At 34.6% G+C, this 16,488-nt stretch overlaps 1 non-coding gene and 2 pseudogenes across 1 annotated transcript; 2 read left to right on the top strand and 1 right to left on the bottom strand.

Moving 5' to 3' along the window:
• Positions 1–4,817: 4,817 nt before the first annotated feature.
• Positions 4,818–4,936, bottom strand: LOC112481396. Its single transcript, XR_003046899.1, has one exon. It is a non-coding gene; the product is annotated as a 5S ribosomal RNA (ribosomal RNA).
• A 1,199-nt stretch (positions 4,937–6,135) lies between these two features.
• Positions 6,136–7,391, top strand: LOC102880939 (annotated as a pseudogene).
• A 2,167-nt stretch (positions 7,392–9,558) lies between these two features.
• On the top strand, positions 9,559–9,796 carry LOC102880673 (annotated as a pseudogene).
• The last annotated feature ends 6,692 nt before the right edge of the window (positions 9,797–16,488 follow it).

The raw sequence follows: 16,488 nt of genomic DNA, 5'->3' as shown, positions 1-16,488 counted from the left end.
AAGATTGTGATTATAATAAAAGTTAACATTTGAGGAATCTGGGTGGTGGTTATTCTAGAATTCTTTGTACTATTTTTGAAACTTTTCTGTAAGTATGATATTGTGTTAAAAGAAAACAAACTAAAAGACAATCCTAAGGGTACTCACTGTCATACCAAATATTGAAAATTCCAATACCACAATTTACACTCCACTATTAGTTATTTTTAGCTACTGGCAAATTTTCTCCATGGACTTCTTGCCATGCCCATTTGCTTCTTTCATTTGAGTATTTGTGTTGTCCTCTTTTGTTCAGTATTTCCCTAGGGCAGATGATGCTGAGTTTCAAACATATGGTCATATTCATTTTCTGCCAATCACCTACAAAAAAAAAAATGCCAAAAAAGACCAATCGTGTGGTAAACTAAAATAACTTATGGAAATGAGGAGGAGAATGACTCATATATTTTGGGAGTCAGGAGCTTTAGTTGGTGGCTGATTTAATTCATGACTTTGGAAAAATATACGTCATTGCTTTGTGCCTTATTCTCCTTATAATCTTTTTTATTACAGAATTGTCAAAAGAATTAATTTATGATTGTGCATCACTTTGAATCTCTATGATGTAGATATTAAAGGAGTTACCACAAATAAATATCCCTATAAATAGCATACTTATAAAAATTCTCTTCTTAGTATTTTGGTAGTTGTTTTAGAACTGTAAAAGCTTTTCATAATGTTCACAGCATTACCAGCATTGGCTTGTAGTATACTTTCTCCCTATCGACATTGTATTATTGAATATTATTGAAGACAATAGGAATAATGCTAGTGATTTATAGATCACGAGTACTTTGCCTTTTTTTTTTCTCTAGACTAAAAGTGTCTTAACTTACTTTTTATTCCTTCTAAGTTTTTGCCCTCTGCACCAGGCCTATTGTTTTTGCCTGCCTGGCATCCAGTTGCCCTTTTTCTGGCATTGAGTTTAATATAAGGAAACATGCCTGCCCTGACTCGGTTCATATGGTTTAGTTGGGACCGATCCAAGAGAATAGGGTCCATGACGCAGATCTCCTCAATCAGAGCACAACTTGCCTTGTCTATAACGATTGTAGGAATAGGCACATCATATGAAGGACCATGAGTCCCTCTTATGACTCATTCTAAAATTAAGAAACAGGTGATCTCTTTCCATTGGAACTGCTAAACTGGGAGACTGTAGGCCCAGTAGTTAGGTTTATCTTTCCTTTCATGGTGTCTAGGTTTTGTATCATGAAGGGAGAACATTTAAGCCTATTTCCAAGTCAGACAAAAGCAAAAGTAAGAGATAAAAGGAAGTAAATTTCCTAACGCTCACTTGAGCACCTAAATTGGGTATGCCTATACAGAGAGATACCCGAAGTTTGCTAATGGGTCATTGTATTCTATTTTTGTTTTTGTTTTTGTTTTTGAGAGCCCCAACAAAATCATTTGATACATGCAGCAGAGAAAGTTGGTTGCTTATTCAATATCTATTTCCCCATTATTCTTAGTAACATAATCTCAATTTTATGCAAGGCGTCAATTGTTCCAGCTTTAAAAAAAAAAAAAAAGTACTTTCCAGCCTCCTTTGTAGTTACATACGACTATGTAACTAAGTACTGGTCAAAGGAATTTATAAGCGGAAGTTATAGATTGGGATTTATTAGAAGGCTTTTATTAACGGAACTCTTGCATAAGTCCTTTTACTCCTCACCCTTTACTTATTCCAAAATGGACATATAATGGTTGCAATTCCAGTGGCCATCTTGTGATCTTAAAGATGGAAGCCACGGTAAGAAATGCACTGCAGAAATATAGAAAGACCTGCATTCCTGTTGTCTTTGTGGAACTCTGTACCAGTGTGGATAATCCACTTTTTAACTTCTTTTATGTAAAAGAATAAACTCTTACGTGTTTAAGCAATTGTAATCAGGTCTCTATTGCTAATAGCTGACAAAATTCCTACTTGACATAATATGTCTGTAATCAAATATGAAATCAATCATGAAATGTCTGGATTTATTTTCTATGAATGAAAAATGAGGAGAAATGGGACAAGATGGTTTTTGCTTAAAGCTATAGGTAATTCTCTTCATTTTTGCCTCATTTATAAATTTTAGTTGACAAGCAATTAATAATTCTGGATGCTACTACCTCAACCTCTTTTCTTTTCTAATCCTCCCTATACAATGAAGAAAATTTTAGATGGGTTGAATATGACAGTTTAGAGTCACAAAGCTCACTAATATAAGCTTGTAGATGTTCTCAATTTTTTTGCCTTCTCTATTCTTATGATCATTGTCCCATTTCAGGTCATCATCAGTTTGTTACGTGAGGCTTCCTGCATCCAACATTTGTTCACTAAACCCAATTCACTGCACTGACATCACAGTAATCCTTCAAATATACATTATGATTTAAAAATACAACTGCTTGAAAACAACTACCTAAATGCACTGGAGAGTGACTAAAATTAGTCAGAAGTTGGAAAGAAGTGAACATTTGAAGAAAGTGGCAACAGGTGAATGAAACTTTTTTCTCTAAAACTTGTATGGAACCCCACAGTCATACTGGCTTAAAGAAACAAGAAACAAAGCATAGAGTTTGGTGTGACACTTAGGCTGTTTCCATGTCTTGGCTATTGTAAGTAACACTGCCATGAACATAGAGGTGCAAATATCTTTTAGAATTAGTGGTTTGTTTTGTTTTGTTTTTTGATAAACACCCAAATGTGGAATTTCTGGTTCATATGGGTAGTTCTATGTTTTTGAGGAAACTCCTTACTGTTTTCCACAGTGATTACACCAATTTACGTTCCTACCAGTAGTGTAGGAGGGTTCCCTTTTCTCCACATCTTCTCCAACACTTATTATTTCTTGTCTTTTTGGTAATAGCTATTCTAAGAGGTGTGAGATGATATTTTATTGTGGTTTTGATTTGCATTTCCCTAATAATTGATGTTGAGCATCTTTTCATGTACCTTTTAGCCATCTGTATGTCTTCTTTGGAAAAATGTCTATTCAGATCCTCTGCCCATTTTTTAATGAGATGATTTGGTATTTTTTTGCTCTTGAGCCTTATGAGTTTCTTATCTATTTTGGATATTAACCCCTTATCAAACATACAGTTTGCGAATATTTTTTCATTTTATACATTGCCTTTTCCATTTTGTTGAGTGTTTCTTTTTCTGTGCAGAAGCTTTTTAGTTTGATGTAATCTCCTTGTTCGCATTTGTTGTTTGTGGTTTTGGAGTCATATACAAAAAATAATTCCCAAAACTGACAACATGGGGCTTTTCCCCTATGTTTTCTTCTCTAAGTTTTATGGTTTCATGTCTTGCATTTAAGTCCTTAATCTATTTTGAATTAATTTTTGTGAATTGTGTAAGACAGGGGTCCAACTTTATGCATTCTTTTGCAGATGTGAATGAACATCTAGTTTTCCCAACACCATTTATTGGAGAGACTCTTGTCCCCATTGAATATTGTTGGCTCCCTTGTTAAATATTAGTTAACTATATATGGGTTTATTTCTTGGCTGTCAATTCTGTTCCATTGATCTATGTGTCTGATTTTATGTCAATACTATACTGTTTTGATTACTATAACTTTTTAATATAGTTTGAAGTCAGGAGGTGTGATATCTCCAGCTTTGTTTGTTTGTTTGCTTTTCAAGATTGCTTTGATTATTTGAGTCTTTTATGGTTCTATAGATATTTTAGAATTTTTTCTATTTCTGTGAAAAATACCATTAGAATTTTTATATGGATATCATTGAATCTATAAATGGTTTAGGGTAATATGGACGTTTTAACAATACTAATCTGCTCCACGTACACATGATATCATTACATTTATTTGTCTTCTCAATTTCATTCATCAATGCCTTATAATTTTCAGTGTATAAATCTTTTACTTCCTTTGTTAAATTTATTCCTAAATATTTTATTGTTTTTGATGCTATTGTAAATGGGATTGTTTTCTTCATTTCATAGGTAATTCATTGTTACTCTATAGAAATGCAACTGATTTTTACATGTTGGTTTTGAATCTTGCTACTTTACTGAATTCATTTATCAGTTCCAACAGTTTTTTTTTGGTGGCGTCATTAGGATATTATACTATATTGGTGTTATTGGGACAACTTGCTACCCATTTCGAAAAATAATGTTGGATCCATAATTCACACTATACTTTAGAATAAAGTCACAATCCAGAAATCAATGGAAAAAAAATAAACAAACCATAAATGTAACAGAATAAAATATGGGAGAATTCTCTATAACCTCGGAGTTGGGATGGCTTTTGTAACCGTGGCCTAAAATCTAAAAGACATTAAATAAGATTGATAAATTAAACTAAGTAAATGTGAAAATATTTGCATGCCAAATGAAATGTGAAAATATTTGCATGCCACAAGTCAAAAGACAACAAAGGGGTGACACATATCACAAAGGGCTAATTGCCCAATTTAAGAGAGACTGCTTACAAATTAATAAGAAAAGGACCAACAACTCAATAGAAAATTGTGCAAAAGATTATGAACAGTAAATTCATAGAAAGGAAATACAAATGGCTGACACTAATGTTCAACTAACTCATAATAATAGAAATGTACATTATATGTAAAACCAGGTACATATTTTTCATCTATCCAATTGCCGAAATTCAAAAGTTCCATTGCACTTAGTTACCAATATTGTGATGAACTAGGTACATTGTTCCTGAGGGAATATAAATTAGTATAACCTGCATAGATGGTAATTTGACAATATTCATCAATATTACAAACTTGTATGTCCTTTTTTTCTTTTTAATTGCCTACAGCACCTGATATTCCTAGGCGGTCTCCCATCCAAGTACTAACCAGGCCCGACCCTGCTTAGCTTCCAAGATCAGATGAGATCGGGCACATTTAGGGTGGCATGGCCATAGACCTTGTATGTCCACTTACCTAGCAATCCCACTTTTGGGACTTTATCCTTCAGACATAATCTTTATATGTACTACATATCACATGTATACAAGGTTATTATCAAAAAATTGTTTGCAATAAAAAAGATTGGAAACAACTCGAAAGTTAATTGACTAAGAATAGCTAAATAAATTATGATATAGTCTTAAAATGCACTTGCTATCCACTATGCAAATGTTTTTTTTTAAAATGAATAAGGTCTCTACTATAGACTTACAGAAAGATTTCCAAGATATAGTATTGATAAAAGCAAGATACATAATAGGGTGTATGATATGCTACTTTTTGCATAAGAAAAAAAATGAATTTGAATGAGACTTTATATTCATATACAGCTGTATATTCATGAAAAATTAAGAAAGGATACATAAAAAACTAATAATGTTGTTTATATATGTGAAGGGGCTGATAGTTGAGTGCCTAGGAATATGTTTATATTATGTTTTATTACATATGCAAGATTTAAATTTAAAATGTGCCATATTTTACCTATCATGTTTTATATTTGTAGCTGGAAAGTGTGCATTTTAGTTTAGTCTACCTGACCAGAACCAGAAATCTTGGTAAGAAGTTTTTTTGAAATAAAAGCTATTGGAAAAGTGAGTGGAAAGAATGTAATTTTAATTGCCTGCTATTTCTAAATAAAATGAGTGATATTGATATCTTTTATGTTTGGGAATATATTATTTTAACCAAAAGAATAAAATTATATTTACTAATACATTTTTATTATTTAAATAACAATAGTACTTTTCAGAATCCAACAGCTTTTAAAAGTTAAATTAATTTTCTTTTGTAAGTTAAAAAGCAAAAAGTTTGAGCTCCCTCTGCTGGCTCTGCAGTAGCATATCAGAGTGTATTTTGGCTTTAAGTAGAAACAAACTGACACATTAATTCCATTAATTCATTTGCCAGCATTAAAGAGAGTAGTTTAAACCTACGTTTTTTTCATACTCCTGTAAATATTAAGTTCTGCTAATATACTACTCATATTGGCAAGATGAGCATTTGAATATAAATATTAAAATTTTATTCAGTATGTACCTGTTCCATTAAATATGGTACCACTTAATTAGGTTGTATAGGAAAAATTTCCACATGTACTGCAATATGTATAAAATAATTTTAGTTTTTTGCTTTTTTTTAACCGTGGGAGCCACCAGGTTGAGAGGAGCGCGGCCTTCTCATCTCCCCGCCATGGCGTGTGCTCGTCCACTGACACCGGTGTACTCTGAAAAGGGGGAATCATCTGGCAAAAATGTCACTTCGCCAGCTATGTTCAAGGCTCCCATTCGACCCGATATCGTGAACTTTGTTCACACCAACTTGCGCAAAAACAATAGACAGCCCTGTGCTGTCTGTGAATTAGCAGGTCATCAAACCAGGGCTGAGTCATGGGGTATAGGCAGAGCTGTAGCTCAAATTCCCAGAGTTTGAGGCAGTGGGACTCATCATTCTAGCCAGGGTGCCGTGGGGGCTGCATGTTTGCACCAACCAAAACCTGATGCCGTTGGCACAGCAGAGTGAACGCAACACAGAAGCGATAGGCCATCTGCTCTGCCCTGGCTGCCTCAGCCTTACCAGCACTGGTCATGTCTAAAGGTCATCGTATTGAGGAAGTTCCTGAACTTCCTTTGGTGGTTGAAGATAAAATTGAAAGCTACAAGAAAGACCAAGAAGGCTGTTTTGCTTCTTAAGAAGCTTAAGGCCTGGAATGATATAAAAAAGGTATCTGCCTCTCAGCGAATGAGAGCTGGCAAGGGCAAAATGAGAAACCATTGTCATATCCAGCGCAGGGTACTTTGCATTATCTACAATGAGGACAATGGCATCATCAAAGCCTTCAGAAATATCCCCAGAATTACTCTGCTTAATGTAAGCAAACTGAACATTTGAAACTTGCTCCTGGTGGGCATGTGGGCTGTTTCTGCACTTGGACTGAAAGTGCTTTCTGCAAGTTAGATGATCTGTATGGCCTTGGCATAAAGTTGCCTCTCTCAAGAGTAACAACCACCTTCCCATGCACAAGATGCTCAATACAGACCTTAGCCCAGAGATCCAGAGAGCTCTCCGAGCACCACGCAAGAAGATTCATTGCAGAGTCCTAAAGAAGAATCCACTGAAAAATCTATCACGTTGAAGCTTAAACCCATATGTGAAGACCATGCGCCAGAACACCATTCTTTGCCAGGCCAAGAATCACAAGCTCCAGGTAGATAAAGAAGCATCGCTAGAAGCCAAATCAGAAAGGGGTTCCAGGCAATAAGCCTGTGGTAGGGAAGAAAGGAAAGAAGACTGTTGGTGTTATGAAGCAGAAGACTTTGGCGGGAAAAAAGGCTGAAGCTACCAAGAAAATAGCAGCCGAGAAGCCCATGGAAAAGAAACCCACCATAGAAGAAAAGAAGCCTGTGGCATAAACTGAAATTAGTTTATTCTGTAAAAGTGAAATCACTCTGGGACAGCTAATTTTGAATAAAAACCTGATCAAAGAGAAAAAAGAAAGAATTTTAGTTTTTTAAATTTATTATGACTTTTAAACCGTATTAACCAAGAAAAATTGTAGTAACCAAAAACCTACATGTTGTTAGTATATTCATATATAATTAAAAATATGCATATTTTCAAGCTATGAGATATAAAATATTTGCATAGTTAAGCAATGATTCACATGACAATTCTGAGAGTCTAAAAATATTGTTTTCTTTGTCATGACAGCATAATCTATGATGTACTAATTTATGATGTGCTTTGCAAAATTATAAGCTATCTATTTTCCTATGATTTCTATTTTTATACCACAGATTATTGATTATTGTCTCAGTGGTGACCATTTTATCCTTATATTTATCTACTAAGTTCTTTAAATTTTTTGTGGATGCCTCTTTTAAAAATTTAAGTTTTCATCTTTTTTTCATCAGTTCTATTTTCCCTTTGTTTGTTCTGACTGATATTCCTCTTTCAAACTATTGATGCTTCTTACATAAGACGTTGTTTTTCTTGTCTTCAATTCTGATTGTTGAAATACTGTGAATTCCCCATGCAGTGGAAAGCAAAGGTGTTTCTAGCCAATCATGTGCTGGAACCAGCTGTTAGCAGCCTAGGATAGCTGATCGTTAAATTTCAAGAATTTCGCAAGCTATTTTTAAACATAGATTTTATTAAAAACCAAACTATCTGAACTTAAAATTACATTACTTATATTTTAAAAAACAATCAAAACTCATCATCTCCTAATTATTATCCTTTATTATTATTTATGTTCAAGTTATTTACATCTATCGTATCTGTATGGTGGAAATACTACATAATGGTGTATTACTGTGAATCACTTTCCCACTCTGAGTTCAGTGATATGTTGGTAACTTGAAATTGGTTATGGTGAGAACATTTACACCATGGAAATTGGCAAGTGCTACAGAGTTAGGTTTGATTTATGGTTTCATTGATTGTCTAGACATAAAAAAGTGATGCAGCAAACGTTACAGATACAAGCATTTGGCAAAAATCAACTAAAACATTTTATGAGAACCAATTTGTTGTATGAATTTACAATAAAGGATATTATATATTTATTATTATTCATAAATCGCATGCTACACATTCTTTATATCAGTAAAACTTATGTACATATATATGTATCCATTTATTTTGTTTTCTAGAAAGCCAATTGCTAAACATTAACCAGCATACCACCGAAATCTTTACCACCCAAGGTAATATAGGCAAGCAAGCAGTCAATTCTCTACTGAGGCTCCTGAAGGAATCACTGATATAGTTCTCACCTAGCAATAAGGGTAGTGCAGTGGTTTTAATATACATCCACAAATTATTTGATATACCTCCTTTCCAAAGGTGAGGCCTAATTTTCCTCCCCATGAATACAAGCTGTACTTGACTCTAATGAATAGAATATGAAGAAAGTGATGGTGTTAGATGTCCAAAGCTAATTCATTAAGGACATTGTGGCTTCTGACTTGCTTTCTCTTAGATTGCTTGTTTTGGAGGAAACCAGCTTCTATATCATGAGGACACTTATACATTTACATGAAAAGGCCCACATGTTGTAGAACTGAGGACTCCTGCCAATAGCCATTTTGAAAGAAGATTCTCTAATCCCAAGCAGGACTTTAAAGACTGGCCCCAGAAGGCATCTTAACTGCAATTTCATGAGAGGCCCTGAGCCAGAACCACTCAGCTAAGCAGCAATCATAGATCATTATTGTTTCTTCAGCTCCCAGCATGTGTTATACAATGATAATTTCCACTGGTTTTGTTTGGAGTATAGGGCTCAGGAGAAGTAGCAGATAAGGTGGTAATGTGCATGGACCATGGATCCAGGCTGCCTGGGTCTGAATCCTGCCTCTACAATGTGGTCATGAGCTCTGTGATCTTAGATAAGTTACTTCACTTTCCCATGTTTCAAGTTCTTCAACAGTGAAATAGGATAGAGTGGTAGCTACTTCAGAGGTCTATTTTGGAGTTTATATAGAGCACCTAGGATGGTACCCAGCAAATGTTTAGTACATTCTTAGATCTATCATCTCTTAGCTGGGTGACCTTGAGTGGGTTATTTAATCTTTTTGCATCTCAATTTCTTGACTTTAAAATGAGAATAAGAAAGCTTTTGCCTCATTGCCTCCAAGAGAGCAAGATGGGTCATCAGCAACTGTACTGGAGCCATCTGAGAAAATTCGGCTAGGGGTCCCGTTCTTTCTGGATCTGCTCAAACTAGCATGGTCTGACCCGGAAATATGGCCTCAACATGTGCCACCAGTGTTTCCCTCAGTACGTGAAGGATATAGGCTTTATTAAGTTGGACTAAGTGAACTTCCATGAACGGGTCATTCCAGATATCTACCTTACTGCAGAAAGAATGCTGACTCTTATAAAATAAAAACTTCAATTATGAGTGTTTTATTGTGAACGGAAGTCACATGATCATAGAAATCTCCTTTTTAAATTTTGCTATTATCTTCGCAGTGGATTCATCTTCAAAATTTGTGGCTTGTTAACTCCTGGTAATATAAAAGTATTTGTGCTGAAAAAAAAAATGCAGATAAGAAAAATAGCACCAACTTCATAGGATTGCTGAGGATTAAATACAATAATGTATGTAACTTGCCTAATACATAATGTATGTAAGAGCCTTGCTTATGGAAGGATTTCAATAAAAAAAATAGTTTATAAAAAGGTTGTCTCTTCTGAATTCCATACCTTATTTATATTGTTATTATGGCACATATCAAACTATAATAGCCTATACTGGAAACTCCTTGAGGACAGAAACTTTGTCATTATTCTTCTGATAAAAAGATAACCAATTCATTTGGCAACTAAATGTGAGGGGGAACTGAAGATTGAAACAGAAATCAAAACTTGTGAAACTGTATTATAACTCACCAAATAGCAAAATTGTATGAAAACATGACATGTAAGACAAACTAAGTTCAGACTCTTAACACCAGTTCATTCAGACCCATGGTGTTCTAAAAACTACAGACAAACTTATCTCCCAATAACTCCACACAGTCATGCATTCTAAAGACAAAACCACTGATTATTCTAGCAACTTCCTGCTTTACAAATTCTAACCAATCTTTGCCAAGGTCATCCTATGACTACCTATAGATATTCGTCCCTAACTGTTGAACTCTCCACGGTGTGCACTCTCCCTTGCTGTGGCAAGATAATAAGCCTAAGTTTGTTTGAAAAATGAAGTGTAATATCTATTATGTTAGATACTGGGAATAAAACAGTGAATAAAAGAAAAGCTTTTACCTTTAAGGAACTTAATCTTTAATGTGGTAGATAGACAAATATTAACAATACAGTGTGATATAATTATAATAGGAATAAACACCGTGAACACTCAGCCCAGTTGGCTAGGGCTTCCTGAAGGAAGTGATTTTTCAGAGAAGTCCTGAAGGATTATTAGGAGTTAGGTAAAGAATACGGTTGGGCATGGTAAATGTTCTAAAAGAAGGGCCTCCATGTGTAAAGAACAGAACAAAAAACAGTATGACTTGTTTGTAGAAATAGATTAAGGGTTTTGTAGGCCCAATGCATTAAAATATTATAATGCTTCTCCATTTGAAATTTAAAATAAAAATTATACTAACTATAAAATACATGTGGGAAAGTCCTTCTGCCTGGTTTTTCTCATCATTTATTACTTTAAAAGAAATCTTGAATTTTCTAAAAAAATATATTTATATTCATGTTTCGATGGTTTCATCAGCATATACTAGGTTGTCTATTACATAATGCAGTACTGTTTGGAGAACTACAAATACTTTGGTATGGCATTATTGTAAAGTGTGAAAGGTGAAGAAATGAGATACAAAGTTGAATTGCAAGGCAGGTATCAATTATTAAAAAATCTAGTAAAGATGTGGTCTTTGTTATTTACTGACCCGAGTTCAATCTCTGCCATGTTTGGGCAAATCAAAGCCTTAATTTCCTCAGCTATAAAATGGGGATGCTAAATTGTGAAGATTAACATAATGAATGTAAAAAGCACTTAGCACAGTGCTTAATACCATAAAACACAATTTCAATTAACTATTTTTATTAATAAATTTGTACTTTAGCCTGAGAATGGTGAGTCAATAAAGAGTTTTAAATAGTGACATGATTAATAATGGGCTTTTATGAATTTCTTTGGCTACAGTGTGTAGTCTGGGTTGAGTGATAATGAGTACACTGTATGTGCATTTAGGAGGAAGACTTAATAGATATTAATGGTTGATTGGATGGAAGCTGAATATACATATGTCTACATACATATGTAACACATTCATATACATACACATGCATACAATTCCAAAGTCTCCTGTAGAAACTGCCACAGATGACAGATAGATGTGAATCCCAGTATCCAGAAGAAAAAAATATATATAATATTATTAAAATCTGTCAGTGAAATAATGTGATATCTGTGCTGTCAAAATAATTTGGAATGTAGTAAGGGGACAGAATGGAGTATCAATGAAATAAGATTGACCATGAGTCAATTACTGTAGAAGCTAGATGATAGGGAAGATTAAATTTTTTTCTGTTTTTGTGTATGTTTAAAATTTTCCATAATAAAAAAAATTTTTTTAAAAATCTATTAAAGCAAGGAAACCCCAAAAATAAAAAAATCTCAGGGGAGGCCTAACAGACTGGCTAGAATATAAGTTCCATGAGGGTTAAGACATTGCCTGTCTTTTTCACATTTGTATCTCCAGGGCCTAGAGAAGTTCATAGCATACAGTAGGCTCTTAGTATATATTTGTTGAATAAATAAACATTGGAGAACAAAACCCATAACCTGGGTGAGAGTCTGACAGCTCAGACTGAGAGTCAAGACTCCTGGGGTTCCTTTCATCCATCATGCTACATATGACATTCCATTAGCTATTTTAAGGATAAACATCTCAAGAAAACCACCCCCGGAGATAGCAAAGCAGATTCACAAACTTCAGTTGGGAATTCCACGAGAAGTAGGTATTTCATGCTTATATGCATATGATCCCCAGAGAGTTTCTGTGGGGACTCTGCCATCATTTCATTTAATTGCTTTTTTTTCAACAAAGATTTATTATGGAGATGTCGCTGTCCTTCAAATCAAGAATCCGAAGAAAACTATGTATATTCTATCTTCTTCCTCCTTTTATTCTTTGGCTAATAAGAGTGAGGGGAGGAATAAACAATCTTTTGAAGAAGGTTCACATCTACATTTTGTTCTTGTTTCCCCAGTAGCCTTAGGGCAAAACCGTCTATTACAAAAGTAATGATGTAGAACCTTAATTGGGGCTTTTGAAAATTCAAGCCCACTCTTACTGGTGGCCAGAATCTGAGCAGAGAAAAATGACCAACAACTCTGGAACAACAAACACAGCCTTATTAAATGCCCACATGAGACATTCTCTAAAATTTTAAAGCTCCACTGCCCACATCCCATAGCTACTAGCAATGTGTGGGTCTAGAGCCCTTTTGCTGTGGCTTGTTTTAATTGAAATGTATTATAACTGTAAAATATATACCAATTGTAAAGACTTAGTAACCAAATAAATAAATAAAATAGCTCAACGATATTTATATTAATTGCACATTGAAATGATAAATTGGGCTAAATCAGTTATTAAAATTAATTTCATCTTTTTTTTTTTTTTTACTTTTTAAAAATGTGGTCACTAGAAAATTTAAAATTACATATGTGCTTTACATTTTATTTTTATCGGAAACTGATTTTCCAAAATCTAAGGACTTTTCCTCTTTGATGGAACAAAATAGAGCTCAGTGTATTAATAGCATAACTCCTAGTCTTCTTACCCTACTGTTTTGGTATATTTTGGATCCTTTCCATAGAAGCACTGTGACATGGAGTCATTATAGTCAATCATCAGTATAAATGGAGTCCCACTGAAGAACTGGTGATTGTCCCTCAAACTCTTTTTTGCCAGAAGTATTCTTATCTTATTAAGGGGGAAATGAATAGTATGTCCTCTGATCCCAGTTTACACTATTAACAATTGCTGAAGTGTTTCCTCTTGAATTACCTAAGGACTTACCTCCAGTAAGCATTATTTTTCTTTCCAAGTTATCAGTGTCCACTCTCAGATGAGAAAACTATATTCCTTTTAACATGCTCTTAATTCTACTTCTAGGGAACTAAAAATTCTGACATTTACTAAGTTAAAGATGATTTACATCTCCTTTGTTATTTAAAAATCCTCAAGTTTAATTAACCTTTCTCTTAAAAGATGTATGTTCATGTTTTCAATTTATCTTGCCACAGTGAAAACCTTTCAATGACTGTGCATCATATTTTAAATAAAATCTAGTTCAAAAATCTTAATATGGCTTATGTTTATCTAACTTGACCTACAGCCATTTTCCCCCCTAACATGATACTCTGCCACTTCTTTGCCCTTCTTTAAGATCCTGATGTGTCTTTACCTTGGAACATTCCACAAGCTATTATGTTGGCCTGGAATGTACTTGTCTCTATTTTGTTTCACTTGGCTAACTTCTACTCATTATTCACTTTTCTTAACCATTTAAATATCATATCCTTAGAGAAGCCATGTTTGAGACTTTCTAGTCTAAATTATTATAATGGTTCATATTCCTCTTTATTTTCTTTCATAATACCTAATATAATTTGTAATCGTAAATTTTTTCCTATATGATTATTTGTTAAATGCCCCCCTTCTTTATCAGGCTATAAGTTCCTTGGGGCAGATATTGCATCTTTTTTTGTCCACCACTGTATTCTCAGCAAGTATGTCTGAAATGGAGCAGACTTTCAGTAAACATCTGTTGAATCATAAATTTGAAAGGCTCGATAGAGTTCAAAAGTTGAAAATAGGAGATAAGGAAGTAACTGATGAAACAAGATACCTAAAGAGGCCATAGGAAATTAAATTCAGAGCATTAGATAGAAGATAAAGTATATGTACATTAAAAATAAAATGAGAGGTACAAAATCAATGATGGCTATAGAAAGTTAAAGGTTTGTTAGAATACATGTCTTAGGAGAGATCATATTAAATCGAGGTAGCCAGGAATGGTTTCTAAGAAGTAATTTGGCCAAAAGTGATGATTAAATTCTATTAATTACAATTTTTTACAAATTTATAAAAATAGACTCAGATGAAATCACTTGTTATAGGTTGGGTTCTCTGGGAAGCAAATGTTGAGCTAGAGTTAGAAGTGCAAGAGGTTTACTAGAGAGTAGCACTTGTGAAAGGGAAAGCAGGGGAGCAGTATTGGGCTGGGGAGTCATTAGACTGTCATGTAGGCCTAACAAAGCTTCTGTCATCCCAGCATTAAGTATGTACTTATACTATGCCTTGTTCAGTCTTTGGCTGAGGATAGGCAGGAGGAAGAGAGATTGCCCTGAGAATAGTGTAACTCCAGCCTGAAAGCTAAGAGAACCTAGGAGTTAACAGCTAGAGGCTGTCAGCTAACTACATGCTTTGCAAGTTGAGTAGTGAGTACTCCCGTGAAGGTAGATCTGAGCAGTGCACCTCAGTGACAGCCGTACATTATAGGATGTCCATTCAACTCAAGGTGATCTATAAATTTAATGAAGAATTTTTTTGACAAGCTCAACAAGCTTGTTTTACGTATTTGGAAGACCAAAGATTCACATTTAGCTAAGCCAAATTTGAAAAAGAAGAGTGAAGAGGAAGGATTTGCTCTATTACACATTAAGATATTCTATATAATGATGGTAAATGAAAACGACATGGTACTGGTGTAGCCACAGACAGAGACCAACTGAAGAAGTCAGAACCAGAGCCCCATATAAACGGAAATATGAATATGTGATTAAGACGGCATCAAAAATCAATGAAGAAGGGACAGACTGTTAAATAGAATTATAGAGAAAAATTGGTTTGCCATTTGGAGAAAAATAAGATAGGTCTCCACCTTACACCATGTACACCAGGGATCCTCAACCCCCTGGTCAAAGACCCGCACTGGTCCGTGGCCTGTTAGGAACCAAGCCGCACAGCAGGAGGTGAGGGGCGGGCAAGTGAGTGAAACTTCATTTGCAGCCACTCCCTAGCACTAGCATCACCATCTCAGCTCTTCAGAACATCAGGCATTAGATTTTCATAGGCATTCCAGTCCCTAGTGCCAAAAAGGTTAGGGACCACTAGTATATGAACGTATTCCAGAGAGGATAAAAACCTAAATGTGATTCTCTGAAGAGAGTAATGAATTGTAAAGCACAAGTAGAAGAAAATATAGAATATCTCTGTGATGTTGAAATGCAGACTGAATTTTTAAATAAGACTCCAAAAGCACCACTGAGAGTAATAAGGCTGTATTCAACAGCTAGGAGAGAGAACTGGAAGAACCTGAGGAAGACTTAAGTACACTCTGGAGACTATATCTAGTATCAGGGAAGCTAAGTAAACCATTAAGATATATAAATCTGTTAGGAGATATATCATTATGACTTGCTTATCCAAAATACTTTCCCCTGCCTCTACTTCCCTCATATTTAAGATGAAGTACTTATCCTTCAATAAGCATTTTTGAGTTCCAAACACTGTGCTAAGTGCAAGAAGTACAAAGAGGAATAAGCTTGAGTCCCAGTCTTTAAAGAGCTCATAATCAAGTTAGGGAGACAGATGAGAAAACTAAACAAAACATTTTATTTCCTATTCTGCAGATAGGAACCAAGAGGCAACTACCTTTGTCTAGGGCATCAGTGAAAAGTTGGTAGCTGAGCAAGGAGAAAAGTCATTCCACGCAAAAGGAACAGCACTAAAGAAGTCACAGGGCTTCAAAAGAGCATGGTGTGTTGAAAAATGTTAAGTCAGTAACCTAATGCTGAACATTCTGAAATATTTGCTACTGAATAGAGAGAATAGTCTATGGAGGCTGTTTTAGTCTTTTATTAGTAGCATTGATTATCACGTCAATTATCACCTTTGAAGGCAAAGCCAAAGAAGACGAAGCATTGAAGTGATTGAGGGATAAATGTTAATGGTTAAAGAGAGAAGCATGCTA

This window comes from Pteropus alecto, unplaced genomic scaffold (assembly GCF_000325575.1).
Source record: "Pteropus alecto unplaced genomic scaffold, ASM32557v1 scaffold72, whole genome shotgun sequence".
NCBI lineage: Eukaryota > Metazoa > Chordata > Mammalia > Chiroptera > Pteropodidae > Pteropus > Pteropus alecto.
The sequence above is the reverse complement of the archived record's forward strand: the minus strand, read 5'-3'. Positions and strand labels throughout refer to the sequence as shown.